We start from the raw sequence: 14,331 nt of genomic DNA on the forward strand, positions 1-14,331 counted from the left end.
CGGCTAGGTGTCACTCATGGTTTGTGGAAGCCCTAAACGTGTGTAATCACTAAAGGGAGAATTGAAAATAGTTTCAATTCACAATCGATGTAAAATGGTTTTAATCGCCCACTACCTCGCTAAAAGGAACCTAATGGATCGTACACCGTGTAAGGTAGAGATGGACGAAATAAATGAAATGAGTAAGATTAATTGAATGGTTTAATTATTTATGGCAAGGATTAATTAATATGTTAATTAATCAAACGAATAAGTTCGTTAAAGACCACGGGATAGTTTTGGACCTTAAGGCCCAATGGGCTTCGAACGTCAAGCCCATTAACTTAAGTTGTATGACAATTTAATGAATAAAGATTCATTAAAGCCCAAAAGCCCAAAAATCCCTAAATGGCCGGCCATAAGGAATGAATTAGGGTTTTGGTTATTTAGGTCACTTAAAGAAGTGACTATATAAATGACTTTATAGCCAAATATTCATTAAGTGAAATAAGGGTTTATTTTTGGGGAAAATGGGTGAGAATTGTCTCTCCATTTTCTCTCTAAAGAGGCCAACACCTTGGAGGTGATTAGCTAGTCATCTAATCCTCCAAGGTCACTCATTCATCATCCAATCTCTCCTTGGTGTAGAGACTTAGAGGTTCTCAATTTTGGGAACTTGGAGAACCTATTCTTCCATCCAAATCCATGGATCTAAGAAGCAAGGAATGAAGGCCCTATCTCTTTGGGTGATTAGCCTTTGCTTATGCAAAGAGGAATCTACAAAGGTATTAATTTCAACTCACTTATTTTTGAGTTGATTATTGGTTCACCAATCTACTAGGCTTTGAATTTCATGGGTAAATGTTTTGTATTTGAGTGCATGTAAGCATGATTCCGCCTTTAATTGTTAATTGCATGCTATATGATGTTGCTCAAATGAACATGTTTTTCAAAATAATTCCTTCAAGTGGTATCAGAGCCTAGGTCTAGTAGTTGGTGAATCCTTTTGTGTTTTGTAGTTCATAAGTTTGTGATCTAAAAGTTGTAATTGTTACAAGCTTTATTCTTGCTTCTTTGAAAGTAAATTTTGTTGGAAAATTTGCTATCTCAAATGTTGTAGATGTTGTTCATATGAGCATGAATATTGGAGCTAAAATTTGGTGCCATGCTTTTGGGAAAATTCGGCCAAAATCAAAGGGTGAATTTTTGGGTTCTTGTTTGACTTGTTAAAAGTGTTTTAATGTGTTCTTTGGAACCCCTAAGTACCCTAGTTTGGTTAGATGTTATTTCCCTTAAGTAAGAATGTTTTTGGAATGTTTTTGGGTGGAAAAAGTTCATGGAAAAATTTGGGTTTTTCATGGATGTTCTTCATTGTTCTTGATGTTCTTGCCAAGAACAAAAAGGTTTGGTGTTTTGATTCAAAGTTTTGAATTATTTCATAAAGTATATGTGATATGTTTTTAAATGATTTATTATGTATTTAAAGTGTTAGATATTTGTATAAATGATGATTGAAATAATTGTGATTGAATTATTTCATAAACTTATCTTACATACACTTGCATGTTTTTGACAAAACTCACTAATCAACACACACACCAACCTTATCCCTCCCCAAAACCAGCCACTCCCTCAAAGGGAGTACTTTTGGGGCTTTTATGCAATTACATAAAGTTTTGATACTTTTGTGTATTTGCACTTTGGCCCAAAAGTTTACGTTTTTACGTTTAGGTCCAAAAACGCTAAAGGACAAATTGTTTTGTTCCTTTAATGAAGTTTTTGCATTATTAAAAGTTTGGGTTCTAGTTGTATTTACATGAAGTTGTGACTTTTGTGTATTATACAAAGTGACCCCAAAAGTTTTTGTTATTGCAATATGGCCCAAAAGTTGAGGTTAATTGCATGATGGCCCAAATAGGATGAGAACAAAATTGTTTTGTCTCTTTAAATGAGAATTGGATTTTCATTTTGTTTAGCTCCATTTAAATCAATCTTATGGATACAAAAACCAAATGAAAATGTTGCATTCATTAATTAGTTAAAGTGTTAATTAATTAAAGGGTGATTATGAACCTAAGCCTAATATAATTGAGCTATGTGAAAGGCGTTTCAAATTTGTTTGAACCATGGGAATGTGTAGATTAAATTTTGGTTGTAATTTGATTTGATCAAATGTTGTAAAAGGGCTTAAGCTCTTCTTTACTTTAAAGTAATTTGTTATATGCAAATGTTGTAATGAGCATAAGCTCACCTTTACTTTGAAGTACTTCTTTCTTGCTTTATACGATATGCATGAAAATGAAGTAGTTGGGTCCAACGCCCATAAGACAACACGCCTTAATGTGATTAAACGCGTAACTAAAATCAATCACCATTCCTAGACCGAGATTCAACACAAGGCTCGTGTTGAATCTAAACAAAGGTTCATAATCATCCTTAGGCCCTAAGACAACTATGTAGTCCATCAAATGAATGCAAAGTTTATGTTAGTAGTATCATATACTCTTGCTTTAAAAATCGTTTTAAAAGCATAGTGGGAGTATTATGTACAACTAAAACAAAGGGATGGACCAATAGTTGTAATAGGACCAAAATTGTTTTAATAGAGATTAAAATGTATATTTATGTGATGAGACCAAAAACCCTCAACCAAACTAATATTAAGTTGATAAGCGGAGAGTGCTTAGAACACTCTTTCGTGGCCTTCCACTGTGGTGGGATCCAATCGTTTATGACTTGTACACCGGCTTCACCCTATCATGGGGGAGTACAAAGTGCATGCTTATACTCAGGAGGAATCCATATACATATGATGAGGTGAGTGTAGGCAACGAGGATAGCTATATATCGTATCATCGTGAGGCTATTCTTGAACCCCTTCACACACTAAGCATGGTGGGAAGAACTTAACTAAGTGCAATGGAACCAATATCATATCATTGTGAGGTTACATTCTCTAGAGGCCAAATAAGATGGGTACTTGCATGAGTTGCAAATGAGTAAGCGTACTCTCTCATTATTATTATTGCTAGCCATATATCGTATCATCGTGAGGTGGGCTTGGTAATAGTGAGCCTCCCATAACCTACTAGGAGTTTCATCCAAAACTCTCGAATTCCAAATGAGGGATATGGAATTTGCCAAAAATAGTGGGTGGTGCTATTTTGATTTAAAGACCCGAATCAAATGGCTTAAAATCAATCAATTTATATTTGTTATGTATTTGTTTACCAATATATTTGCATACGCTATCCAACACTTGACAAAACCGAATGTTTTAGTTTCCGGACTTAGGTACCACAATCCCAAAGAATGTCTTAAAAGGATTGCATATGTATCTAAGTAGTCTCATCCTCACAATCTTACTATTGATAATGTATCATTAGAAGAATATGTTAGAAAAGGTCTATCATAAAGAGGACAACACTTTTAAATGTCATAATTCTTCAATTACAATTTGTTGTATGAAGAAATAGGAGTTGCTTTGAACAACTCTTAGTCAATGCAAACACTAGTGCTTGTTTCTTTGTTAAATGAACAAAGAACTTGAGAAGGTTTGTAATTATGTTTAGAACATAATGGTTGGTTGACAAAAATAGTCCATTAACATGGATTTATGATGATTTTGAATCATTGAATGTTGAAGTGATAAACCACTTAACGAGACGGGAACTAGGCAAGGACTTCACCTTTGTGTCCCTATCCTAATGGTTCACTAAGTTTATTGTAAACTATGTAGTGAACAATAAACCACATGCTCTCCAAAATTGTTTGATGTGTATAACACAATTGAAAAAGGTTTCAAGAGAGATAGTGGGAGTTTAGGGACTATGACTATTGTAGTCCAAGGAGAAGTCAAATAAAGAAGATAAATAACTCCAAGGGAACAAACTTTCTTTATGAAAGGATGGACATTGGAAGGGGTATTTGCAAGAAATGTCTTGCAAGTGTCAAGAACACATCTTTCGAAGGTGTTGTAAATTGTTCTTGAAAAGTTCAAAACAGTTGGTTCTTCTACTTGAATGCATGATTCCGTATTAGTGACTATGTTTTACAATCGTTGTAAAAGTGTGGCTAATAAGAAGTAGAAGATTAATGAGAGAAGAGAAAGTACTTCACATTCGAAGCGTGAATCAAATGTAGATCTCTGCGAAAGCAGATGGTACTTACTTCCTCATATGAACTACCAAAGAAATTGAAAAAACATAGATTGTCTTTGTATTCCAATTTTAAGGAACTAAATTCCGTCACTATGTGAAATGGATAAATGTTTTGTTTGACAAAACAATGTTCTTTATTAATCAATGATTGGATTATGGTAATCTAATTAATTATCTCTATAGTAGAGATAATATGGTAGTGTTAACTGTTTAGAAAATAATGATGCTTAAAACCCAAAAGGTTGCAAGGTAGTGACTAATCTCAACTAAAGTTGTGATACCTCTAAAACATAAATTACGAGTTGGTCATAGATGGACGCTTTGGATCGTTAGATCCGGATCCAATACCTTCTTGTTAAAATTGTATAGAGGCAAAATGTTTGAATCTTTATTCTTTTGGAAAGAAGAAAGAATCACAAAGTTGTTGAGGTTAATTCACTTAGATGTTAGTGGCACTTGTCCACAAACATAATACTACTCATGTTGAATTACATTTACCGAAGATCACTCTCGGTTGGACTATAGTTTATTTTGAATAAACACAAGTCCGAATACTTTGCAAAATGTTTCAAAGAATTCAAGTAATGTAAGTTGATGAGTAAGACGTCTAAAGTATTTACCTCCTTAGATTTGATCCAAGGAAAGGTAACACTTTAGATGAGTTTCCTTGAAAGATATCAAGGAAAATAGCATCATAAGATAATGTATTTCTCCATTAGGAGAAGAACGAACTTGAATAAGATTTAGTTCGTTAGATATTATCAATTACCCATATATAGGATATATACTTCTAAAACAATATGATTGTCAATGAGAAGATCTTCCAATATTTTCATGACTCCATAAGATGTAGTTGGAAAAGAAAGACAAATCTTAAGAATGTTAAAGATTTGGGGTTGTGTGCTAACAAGCAATATTTGTTTGATAACAATCTTGTAGGATATCCTTAAAATAACTTTTGGATATCGCTTCTATAAACCAACTAACAAATGTTGTTTTGTTGGGTAGTTCATTGTAATTCTACAATGTGATTTGCCTAAAAGCAAATGAACGAGAGATAGAACTCGAAGAATGGGTTCTTTGAGAGACAAGAAAGTAATCAACAAATATAACAACCTAGTTCCTATACCACAAGCTCCAAGGTAGTCGATAAGGATTTATAATCCATCTCAGTTGAATGGTTTTGAACTTTATGACTATGTCATAGAGTTGCACCTCTTAATTCGAAAGAAATAAGAATGAAAATCCTTATGACTACATTGAGTGCATATACGATATATACTCAAGAAAATGGTAAAGTACCATTTGACTCGAAATAATGAAACCTTCAAAGCTAATTGGTAGCTTAAGGTGACTACAATCAAATAGAATGGTTGACTTTAAAGGAACCATTTTTGACGTAGTCTTAGTTTCAATTAATTCGAAGATTGCTAACTACAACTAAATGGTGATTCAATGTTTGGACATAATATGGGTTTCCGAAACCATTATTAAGATAGTCTTGATAATATATGTCTAAAACTATAAATCACAAGACATGTAAGTTGTAGAGATCCATCCATCATGGATCTTAGCAAGTTAGTGGGAGCTATTTGCATTTTATGAGAAAAGGATCAAATCGTTTGATTTATCATAAAGATGTAAATGAATCTTTTGTTTACTAGTTTTACAAAAGATTAGTGGGAGTTAATCATGTTCCTAAAATTTAAATATATATGATATATTAATTTTGGAAATGAAAAGAATACTTCTTCGTTAAAGTTATGACTTTAAGCATTCTATAAACGATAGAATGTATATGGGAGATATAGTCTATGTACATGGGATGGAAATCTATAATGATATATTTCATGATATAATTGGATTATATCAATCCCTAATAATAGACAATGGATGCTAGGAAGTTTCTCATATGATGATAAACTTCAATTAGAAGGATGACTCTAGTAAGACTAGCAAGTTGCCCTTCTCAAAGGGAACGTGCCCCTTTGACTCCCAAAGAAATAATGCGTAAATTGAATCCTTTATGCATAAGCAGAAAGGTGATTTATGTATTTCATATTGTATGAAAAACATTGATATGAGTTGTACCCAGAACGGTACAAGACGATATCAGTGCAAGCCCAGGATCAGAACCATGGCAACTGTCAAGTGAGTCCTTAAGTATTTAAGAAATACTAAAGGATAAATTCCTCAAAGAATGAGGAAGAATCAAAGTAACGTAATGGAAGCGTAAATGTATTAGATTATGAATCTAATCCATCATTGGATGTTTCTTCATTATGAATGAAGAGATAAACGGATATCTCTTTATTATGACTAAAGAGATATTTGGATGGAAACATTAAAGTAATGACTTTAGTGTGTTCCATTATGAATGCAAAATATATTGCCATATAGAAGTTTACAACAATGTTGTTTGGATGGGAAAGTTCATTTATGAATTCTCTATTCGGTTCCAACCAGAAAGTGTATGACACTAATGGGGCGATAGCTCAAGCCTGGGAATCAAGGTCTCATCAAGATCCGAACACAAATGAGAGACTGAACCACATGATTGAGAATCATGTATAATGGTGACGTCGTTATTCTCAAGGTTGCTTCTGTGGATAACACATATAGATATCCACTGTCTAGGCCTACTATTCAGCCATTTATGAAATGACTACAGAAGAGATATCATCATTGATGATCAAGCTGATTGGCTCTAGTGCAAGTGGGAGATTGTTGGAAATGTGCCCTAAAGCCAATCATGTGATGATACTTTACGGACATTTCACATGTTAAACTAATCTAGTTTAACATATAAAGGGCATAGATTATTGTTTGAGCCGTCTCATATAAATGTTATATGCTTAAACAATAAAGTCCAAGGAATATGTGATTGGGAGAATGTAATCTAATGAAGTTAGATTCTTGAGACCATTCTTTCGTAGACACATCCTAAACGTTCCTGATCATAGGATTGCCAATTGGGCATTGACAGTCCGTCAAGATCGGTACGTACTATGTCTTCTCTCAGGGAGAGTGATTAGTCTCTAGTCATTGGTGTGTGTGACATCAAGACAAGTACGGTAGGTGCTCAATAGAGAATGAGTTCACTGAACGCGATCAACGAAGAGTTCTCATATTCCATGTCACATGAGAACTCATGGTTGGGATAATGCAAAGTAGTCCTTTGACCTGAGGCATCATAGTTGTCTTGTGGTTAAGACCTTGATCTTTGATTATGTCAAAGTCATCCCACCAGGAGGGTGTCCACGGCATCGTTGGGGTCAAGCCGCTTAGCTATGGAGACAAGTGAATGCGCAACAAGGGATCTCTAACCTTCATACCGTTTGAAGGAGAATACTCTCTGATATGATTTGAATCTCTGGCCAGAGTATGAATGAGATTTGGGAATGCGTTCCTAATCACATTCAAGGTAATCATATAAGCACAAGACACACATTGGATAGTAGACATGAGAAAATAAACTATCAAACCAAACAATGTGGTCAAGAGTATTAGATTAGAGAAGGACCGTATTGCATTTGTAATCCCAGACTGAATAGGTTCTCCACCTCTTCTGATTAGCTTGGGTAACCATGACATACGGCTAGGTGTCACTCATGGTTTGTGGAAGCCCTAAACGTGTGTAATCACTAAAGGGAGAATTGAAAATAGTTTCAATTCACAATCGATGTAAAATGGTTTTAATCGCCCACTACCTCGCTAAAAGGAACCTAATGGATCGTACACCGTGTAAGGTAGAGATGGACGAAATAAATGAAATGAGTAAGATTAATTGAATGGTTTAATTATTTATGGCAAGGATTAATTAATATGTTAATTAATCAAACGAATAAGTTCGTTAAAGACCACGGGATAGTTTTGGACCTTAAGGCCCAATGGGCTTCGAACGTCAAGCCCATTAACTTAAGTTGTATGACAATTTAATGAATAAAGATTCATTAAAGCCCAAAAGCCCAAAAATCCCTAAATGGCCGGCCATAAGGAATGAATTAGGGTTTTGGTTATTTAGGTCACTTAAAGAAGTGACTATATAAATGACTTTATAGCCAAATATTCATTAAGTGAAATAAGGGTTTATTTTTGGGGAAAATGGGTGAGAATTGTCTCTCCATTTTCTCTCTAAAGAGGCCAACACCTTGGAGGTGATTAGCTAGTCATCTAATCCTCCAAGGTCACTCATTCATCATCCAATCTCTCCTTGGTGTAGAGACTTAGAGGTTCTCAATTTTGGGAACTTGGAGAACCTATTCTTCCATCCAAATCCATGGATCTAAGAAGCAAGGAATGAAGGCCCTATCTCTTTGGGTGATTAGCCTTTGCTTATGCAAAGAGGAATCTACAAAGGTATTAATTTCAACTCACTTATTTTTGAGTTGATTATTGGTTCACCAATCTACTAGGCTTTGAATTTCATGGGTAAATGTTTTGTATTTGAGTGCATGTAAGCATGATTCCGCCTTTAATTGTTAATTGCATGCTATATGATGTTGCTCAAATGAACATGTTTTTCAAAATAATTCCTTCATCATCTTCATTCATATCTACAGATGTGGATGCAGCTCCCAAAGGATCCACTCTATGTTGAGGTGGATCTTCAAATAACACCCACCCTTTACAAATTTCCCAACAACTGTGAAATTGAAAGGGTTTAGAGCTACCCTTCATATATAATTAATGACATATAATTAATTCATGAAATTAAATGTAATATAATGACATATAATTACAAAAATTAAATGTAATATAATTAAACATTTAAAATAAACTGTGAAAACACTAACTTCGTCTTAGTAATTGGCGCCGCTTTCATGTCTACTTGCGGCTGCTAATAGTGCTTGATGCCATTTATTCAAACTTGGATGAAGATGTTTCTTCCATCTTGAAGAACAACTTTCGTGGTTTCGGGTATTCGGTGGAATGGTGCCTTCGTAGAACTCTAAGTATTTTTTGGACACACGAGTCCAAACACCTTCACTTGTTTGATAAATCCCCCTCACACTATCTTCTGAGACCCATCTATAAGCCTTGCAAAGAGCTTCATCTTCTTTTCGGGTCCAAACCCTACCTTTCATTGCAGATGAGGCCATTTTTTTTTTAAAACAAATGAAGGAAATATTGAAGGAAATTATTGAAAAAATATTGAAGGAAATTATTGAAAAATTGAAACAAATATTATAAATGAAGAAATATTAGAAAATATATTGAACGAAATATTGAAGGAAATATTGAGAAATATATTGAAGGAAATGTTGAAAAATATTGAAGAAGGAAATATTGCAAATGAAGTGAAGAATTGAAAGAACTTCACCATATTTATAGAAGAAAAGAAATGTTTAAATTAAAAAAAAAAACCCAAGGGCTAGCTGACTCAGCTAGTCGTTATATTAAAAAAAATTTCAAACTATTAGTGTCGGTTATAACCGACACTAATAGTAAATAAAAAAAAATTTGCCTAATACCTATTACTGTCGGTTATAACCGACAACAATAGGAAAACTATAAAAAAAATCCTTTGAAATTCTGTGGGGCCCTCCCAGATTCTCGAGCCCTCTGGCATAACCCTTGGTTGGAGACGGTTTTAAGGCTATTTTTTGCCCTCTGGCCCTCTGTACCCTTCGGTTGGAGATGGCCTTAAAGGCTTATCTATCACCTGTAATTATTTAAATTACTTTAAGGTATTATTAAAGGGTATCCAAGGACTGAACTGTCTAGCAGACATTGTTCTAACAGGAAAATGATCATTGCTGGATCCTTTTTTTAGGAATTCTAACGATTTTGTAATCGTGATCGTTCATCGTATATTATGTGGTCAATTTTCGTTAGGTACTATTTGTATTTAATTTTAAATTTTAAATTTTGAAATGATTTATGATCTCACGATGTAAGATGAACGATCACGATCACATGATCCCTAGAAAAAGGATCATTTTCCGTTCCAGCAAATATATATACACACATATATACATATATAAATTATATGGTGTAATTGTTCATAGTTAGACTATTACTTATATCCTTGACTAACGTATTTATTTTTTACTCGTGACACATCATATAATTTAGGAATACTTTGGATGCGGTCCCTAGTTCCTAACACTCTTTGACTAAAATCTTAATGGTATTCAAAGTTTGATCAAAGTCCCTTGACTTTGTACACATCATTATATTACTATTAATATTTATATTTTTATAGTTTTGACATCAATTGTTTGATATTTTATGAGATTTATAATCCTATAAATTTAAAATCCCTCATTATAATATTGTTAGAAACGGCTACAATAAAAAAAATCAAACATTTTGCTTGAATAAATGGATAAAAACTATGTAACAATAAGAAATAATAAATGGCAAAAGAATGTATCTATAGTGTTAAAAAAATGGTACATTTTACAAAAAAAAATTGGTACATTTCACATATAACAAAGTGGTACATTAATAAAGAAGAATGGGTATATTAGAAATAAATTAGGGTACAAATAAAAGATTAAAAAATTATGAGCACAAATGAAATTTTAAAAAATATGGGTGCAAAAAGAAATTAATACATGGGTACAAATTAAAACTAAAAAGAAAATACTACAAATTTAAAAAAAAAAGGTTGCAAATTAAAAGTGGGTACAAACTAAAAATATAAATATATGATACAAAGTTTAGCCATAAAACATAAATATACCATATGTAATTTTTTTTATCATTGATTAATTATACAATGTCACGTAACGGTAAACACATGGGCACATAAATAAATTAATATATGGGTACAAATTCAAACTGAAAAGAAAATTGGTACAAATTAAAAAAATGTTTACAAATAAAAAATGGGTACAAACTAAAAATAAAAATATATGATAAAAAATTTAGCCATAAATATAAATATACTAATTTTAACATTTTTAACACTAAATGAATGCATTTAAAAATAAAAAAAAAATTTATTATTGAAATAATTAATGATGTTATTAATACACAATGACTTTGATAAAAAATTGAAAAGGAATAAGGTATTAATCAATGAAGTAGTAAAAGTAGGGATGAAAGCCTAATTTATAAGAGTAATGCTAGAGAGACTAAATTAGCAAACCAAATGAGATGTCACCAATAGAAAACGAACACGTTTATCAATGCTTAAGTAATAATTCAATTATCAACTTCTATGTCATTTAGTTTACAAAATTTAGTCTCTCTAGTATTACTCAATTTATAAATATGATCTAAAAAAAAATGCTAAGCTCAAATTCGTGCAATATTCTTTACTTTGGACTTTAAAAAAAATAAATAAAAACTACGTAATGCCTGTGGACGACTTTTCTGTTTTATTAGCAATAAAAAAGAAGAGATTACAAATTTGTAATTTATGATTAATATCTGTCATGGAAAGGGAATATATATTTATATATCAACATTTCATTGCCCCAAAAATAAAATCAATATTTCAATATTCCCAAGCTTGACTAGTTGATGTTGAATCCATGACTTCCGTACACATAAAAGAATTCCGTACGCATACAGTCAATATACGAAAAGGTGACTCCAAAACTCAACAAAGTACTTTTCGATTATTGCTTTAAATTTTTGTTAATGTGGATTAGGACTTTATCATAGAATTATAAATTCACATTTTTTTCATACAAAAATATATCTTATACATTAATCTCATGGAATTTTCAATCATCTTGACCATTGACCAAAGAACAAGTCGTAAGACTAGATTTTTATTTGGTTTTTAAGCCAAAACAATTTATGAGATTGATATAACTCTTTTTAGTCATTGAAAATAAAAATCGATAGAAGTGATCTTTGAGCTTGTTTACCTTAAATTATTTTGAACCTGCTGTGAAAAATATGTCAATATCATCGTGAAGTAGAAGAGTTGGTTTGACAAAAATACTCTTAGAAAGGTGGTCACGTGATTGTTCATGTGACAATTTAATGAGGATATTGGCATATTTTTTTCGGAATGATCAAAATGATTTACGACGGACAAACTTAGGGACCACTTTTATCGATTTTCATTGTCAATGACTAACGTAAAAAATTATGCCAATCTCATAAGCTCTTCTAGCTAGAAAACCTTTTTATATTTAATAAAACAAAGAGCTTTGAAAATCTTTGGCCATCTCTAACCGAAGGCTGGCCAGAGGGCTCGTTTTAGCCCTCTGGCCCTCCAAGATATTAGGTCATCTCCAACCGAAGGGTTCAGAGGGCCAGAAGGCCGAAAATAACCCGAAAACCGTCCCCAACCAAGGGTTAGGCCAGAGGGCTCGTGGGGCTCACATAATCTGAATGGGCCAAAGGGCTGGCCACAAGCAGCCAGCCAGCCTGGGTTGGCCAGAAATTCATAGCAATCTTGTCGGTTATAACCAACAGGAATATATTTAATATAAATATATTCATGTCGGTTAGGATTGCTTAAAGAAAAATTGAATCCAACGGCTAGTTGACGTCAGCTAGCCGTTAGTTATCATTGGAAAAAAAATTTCTTTCAAAAATCTATCCTTCAAATTTTTCAATAATTTTCAAATGGCCTAATCTACAATGAAAGGTAGGGCTTGGAGCCGAAAAGAAGATGAAGTTCTTTGCAAGGCTTATAGATGGGTGTCGGAAGATAAAGTGAAGGGGAATTGTCAAACAAATGACGGTGTTTGGACTCGTGTGTCTAAAAAATACTTAGAGTTTTATGAAGGCACCACTCCACTAAATATCCGAAATCACGAGAGTTGTTCTTCAAGATGGAAGAAACATATTTAGCCAAGTTTGAACAAATGGCATCAAGCATTGTTAGCAGCCGCAAGTAGACATGAAGGCGGCGCTAATTACTACGACGAAGTAAGTGTTTTCACAATTTATTTTAAATATTTAATTATATTACATTTAATTTCATAGATTAATTTCCTTTAATCTTTTTCTAGGTACGCTAAGCGGAGGAATTGTATATGGAGAGCAGCTCGAAACCCTTTCAGTTTCACAGTTGTTGGGAAATTTGTAAAGGGTGAGTGTTATTTGAAGATCCACCACATAGAGATAGAGCTCCTACACCGGTGTTTCGAACTGCATCCTCAACAACATATATGGATGAAGATGGATGTCCTACCATTCAACAAACATGGGTAGAAAATCTGTCGTCGAGTGAAGGTTACATACCTAGGGCTATGAGACGTAACAAGGCGCGAAGGTTGAAGGAAAAGGGTAAGGCAAATGATGATTACACCGCTCAACATGAAGTGGCGGCCTTATTGCCATTAATGGCGGAGCAAAATGCCCTTGAGGCGGAAGAAATGAAGTGTAGGCATAAAGTACGGGTCAAACAAATACAAGAAAAGATGGATGATAAGAATATGGAAAGGAACACTTTGAATTACAGTCCAATGAGTAAGGCCTATTTTGATAGGAAAAAAAAAAGAAATTATGATTTGGCGGCAGTTGTTTACCTTTGACTATACTCCTACAAAGGCGGATGATGAAGATGATGTTGATTATGGATATTAAATTTAAGTTGTTGTAGTTTTTAAATTTAAGTTAATGTTGTTTTTAAATTTAATAATTTTTCGTTTTTAAATTTAAGTTGTAGTTTTTACATTTATTGTTGTTTTTAAATTTAAGTTGTTGTAGTTTTTAAATTTAAATAATAAATTATATTTGGCCATTTGGCCCTCGGTTGGAAACGATTATTTGTGACAGGGCTAAAACGAGCCATTTGGCCCTCGGTTGGAGACGGAGGCAAACATGGTAATGTACTGTTCATTAAAATATTAATATCTTGGAGGGCCATAGGTCTAAAAACGAGCCATCTGGCCAGCCTTCGAGCCATCTCCAACCGAAGGGTCTAGAGGGTCAGAAGGCCGAAAATAGCCCGAAAATCGTCTCCAACCAAGGGCTAGGTCAGAGTGCTCGTGGGCCTCACGAAATCTGAAAGGGCTAAAGGGCTGGCCCAATCTAGCCAGCCCCGGGCTGGCAAAAAATGTGAGCATTCCTGTCGAATATAACTGAGAGCATTGTTATTAATCCTGTTGGTTATATCCGACAAGAATGCTTAAACAAATTTTTTGATCCAACGGCTAGCTGACTCCAGTTACTGTTGGATTCATTTTTATTTTTTTTTGGTTTTTTGGGTCAATTTTTTTTTTTAAATTCTTAAAAATTCTAATTTTTTCCCTATAAATACCTAAACCATTCA

The sequence above is a fragment of the Malus sylvestris genome, chromosome 4, assembly GCF_916048215.2.
Source record: "Malus sylvestris chromosome 4, drMalSylv7.2, whole genome shotgun sequence".
NCBI classification, from domain to species: domain Eukaryota; kingdom Viridiplantae; phylum Streptophyta; class Magnoliopsida; order Rosales; family Rosaceae; genus Malus; species Malus sylvestris.